At 40.5% G+C, this 3,396-nt stretch overlaps 1 long non-coding RNA gene across 1 annotated transcript in view; it reads left to right on the top strand.

Annotated features, from left to right (window-relative positions):
* The first annotated feature begins 1,648 nt into the window (after positions 1-1,648).
* Positions 1,649-3,396, top strand: part of LOC112071502 (uncharacterized) — an 11,598-nt gene continuing 9,850 nt past the window's right edge. Inside the window, exon 1 of the long non-coding RNA XR_002894124.2 lies at positions 1,649-1,799. This is a non-coding gene — a long non-coding RNA (uncharacterized lncRNA). The remainder of the gene's footprint in view (positions 1,800-3,396) is intronic.

Here is a 3,396-nt window from a genome sequence, read left to right as displayed (position 1 = left end):
TGACAGCAGCATAGAGAGGCAGGGGGTGGGTTTAACTTGTGTAGCCTATGACAGCAGCATAGAGAGGCAGGGGGTGGGTTTAACTTGTGTAGCCTGTGACAGCAGCATAGAGAGGCAGGGGGTGGGTTTAACTTGTGTAGCCTATGACAGCAGCATAGAGAGGCAGAGTGTTTTTTTTTATCTTCTTGACCAGTCTCTGGTTCCATACCTTTTATTTGCTACAGCTGTGGCGTTGCCCCTCCATTTGGGACACAACACACCAATCCATCCATCCGTCCATGAAGTTACCATGTCCCCTCTGTCTAATGCAACCAAATCAAAACTATCCCACCGCAAAGTTGAAGTAGATTGTATTTTTCTTTACAATGACATCATGAGAACACAAACACCACATTACCCTCCTGTGCACTCTATAACCATCAGGTTATTTTGAAGTTCCAGGATTCTTCTGTGACACCTTTATAGAATGGGTCAGCTGCTGTGTGACACCTTTATAGAATGGGTCAGCTGCTGTGTGACACCTTTATAGAATGGGTCAGGTGCTGTGTGACACCTTTATAGAATGGGTCAGCTGCTGTGTGACACCTTTATAGAATGGGTCAGCTGCTGTGTGACACCTTCATAGAATGGGTCAGGTGCTGTGTGACACCTTTATAGAATGGGTCAGCTGCTGTGTGACTGAAGGAGAAACCAACCTCACATGACAAGGCACTTCATCTGCCAATGGGACTATTGTAATGTGAGTTAAAAGAGGGGTTGTGTATGTCTGGTAGTGCCATACGTTGATCTAAATGAATGTATAGCCTACAGTGAGAGTAATAGCCTGACAATTACAGATGATCATGAAACAAGGACCAGCATAGAATACTCTCACACAGAGGTTAGTGWTAACGCTTTGACTTTGCAAATAGTTTCTGCACCCTCAATAACCTTCTAATTTCCCCACAAAACAAAATACAACACATTTACAGTATGTATGTCAACATTTTGCAAATAACTGACCTTGTGAATTCCTATGAGAAACCAGACGACATTCCAATAGAAAGACACTGCTTCTCATGTTCAAGTGTTTTTTTTGTGTTTTTTTGTTCTGCTCAGTGTTGCCAATTTAGCGACATTAGGAGATGACGTCATTTAGCGGCTTTTAGGACAGCCAATAGCTACTTTCCTTACTGAGGAGTTGGGCAACACTGGCTTCTGCTCTCTAGTTGTGGCCAGGCCAAACGCGACAGGCCAAAAGTAACGTGCCTACTAGTTCATTTGTTTTGTGTAGCGCTGCCCCCTCAAGTCTTTTCCAAGAACAAGAAGTGCACAGGCCTCTGACACARCATGTCAGGTGACACGTTCATTCATTGCTTCTTTAGGCTGCTTTTTTAATGTCTTGGGGAACGCCTGCATATTAACAGTTTATGAAGGCTAAAACAACGAAGCAAAACTGCTTAATAACCTTTAGCCTARCACTCGGTAGCCACACTGGCAATGTTTTTTTTAACACTTTTAATTTAGCTAATTTTTGCATCAGTATAGGCTAGCCTGGTACAGTAACCACCTCCGGTACAGCATTCGAACAGGTGTAGAGCTCACATCCAATCCAGAAAAAGAGAACTGGTGACGTAGGGGCTATTCCCCACAGTGTCCAGGAGGGAGGAGTTACACCCGTTCAGCTCGGAGGTCAGCGAGCATTTTGGAGGAACAACGACAGATATGCGCTCTTTCAGTTGTCAGACACGCTGTGSGAGGTGAAACTATTTTACTAACTTTTATTTACTAAAAACGATCCCCAAAAAATCCTCAAAGTGGTGAGTTAGTGCTGGTTTTCGTTGGGGTTTTTTCGGTGCATGACCCGCTGTTCTAATTTAGTATTGAGTCAGACTATTCTGACAGTCACTAGACTGTACCTGTAAATTAACTGCCAGGTGTTTGTTTAGGATTTCTGAGTCAGTTTCAACTGTATATTTGTCATTTATCGTTTGCCCTCTTTARACACTATAAATATATTGATATAAATACATCGTTTATTCTAAATGTTTGATGGGCTTTGAATGGGTATGCTACAGTATTTCTGCGGAAGGGACAGTCGGAAGTAAGGGGTATTTCCCTCCTGTGGAACATATTCCGTCACTTGTCGCTTGGCAGGTGACTCTGCAACCTGGGATATGTTTATACAGCTTAGGCGTCATAGCCTATTTGGGACTGCCTTGCTCTTTCAATAACTGTAAGTAGTGTTTTCATAAAGTATTCAAACCCCTTGACTTATTCCACATTTGTTGTGTTACAGCCTGAATTCAAAATGGATAAAATATATTTTTTCTCTCACCCATCTACACACAATACCCCATAATGACAAAGTGAAAACATGTTTTTAGACATTTTAGTAAATGTATTGATAGTTAAATACAGAAATATCCCATTTACATAAGTAACACACACCTGAGTCAATACATGTTAGAATCACCTTTGTCAGTGATTACAGCTGTGAGTCATTCTGGTCTCTAAGAGCTTTACACACCTGGATAGTACAATATTTTTCACTTTGGTTGTTGCTYGACAGCCATTTTCAAGTCTTGCCATAGATTTTCAAGCTGATTTAAGTCAMAACTGTAACTAGGCCACTGTTATTTTGGTAAGCAACTCCAGTGTATATTTGGCCTTGTGTTTTAGGTTATTGTCCTGCTGAATGATGAATGTATCTCCTAGTGTCAGGTGGAAAGCAGACTGAACCAGGTTTTCTGCTAGGATTTTGCTTGCGCTTTATTCTGTTTTATTTTTTATCAACAAACCAAAAAAAAAAACTTCCTTGTCCTTACTGCTGACAAGCGATGATGCAGCACCCATTGCCTGATAAATATGAATGGTACTCAGTGGTATTCGTGTTGGGCATAGACATAACGGCTTTTTCTTCAGGGCATAAAGTTACTTCTTTGGCAATTTTTTTGGGGCGTTTTAAACTTTTTTTCGCTTATTGTAAACGGATACATGTTTTGAATATGTTTAGTTCTGTACAGGCTCCCTCTCCTTTCACTCTGGTCATTCTATAGTGTTATGTTTTGTATGGAAAAGTAACTGAACAAGTTATGTTGATTTATCCTCAGTTTTTATATACTATCACTAGCCCATTGAATCCAATTCACGAACTGTTATTTGCGATCCACTATACACATAATTTAGCGATGTTATTGCGTGTGTAGCGAAATCTTGGCTGTTTCTAGCGTCCGACAGAAGCGTAATATCTAACAAGTAAATATCTCAAACATGACACAATCATATACCTCCCAAACCACAAATCTAAGTTGGAAGTGATTAGAATAATACATCAAGAATATATGGATGAGCGAACCATGTCAGACCGGAAATGGACTAAAGATAGCAGTAGAATAGTATGAGGAAAAGTATTAC

The sequence above is a fragment of the Salvelinus sp. IW2-2015 genome, unplaced genomic scaffold (assembly GCF_002910315.2).
Source record: "Salvelinus sp. IW2-2015 unplaced genomic scaffold, ASM291031v2 Un_scaffold1624, whole genome shotgun sequence".
NCBI lineage: Eukaryota > Metazoa > Chordata > Actinopteri > Salmoniformes > Salmonidae > Salvelinus > Salvelinus sp. IW2-2015.
This window is presented reverse-complemented; position numbering and strand designations above follow the sequence as displayed.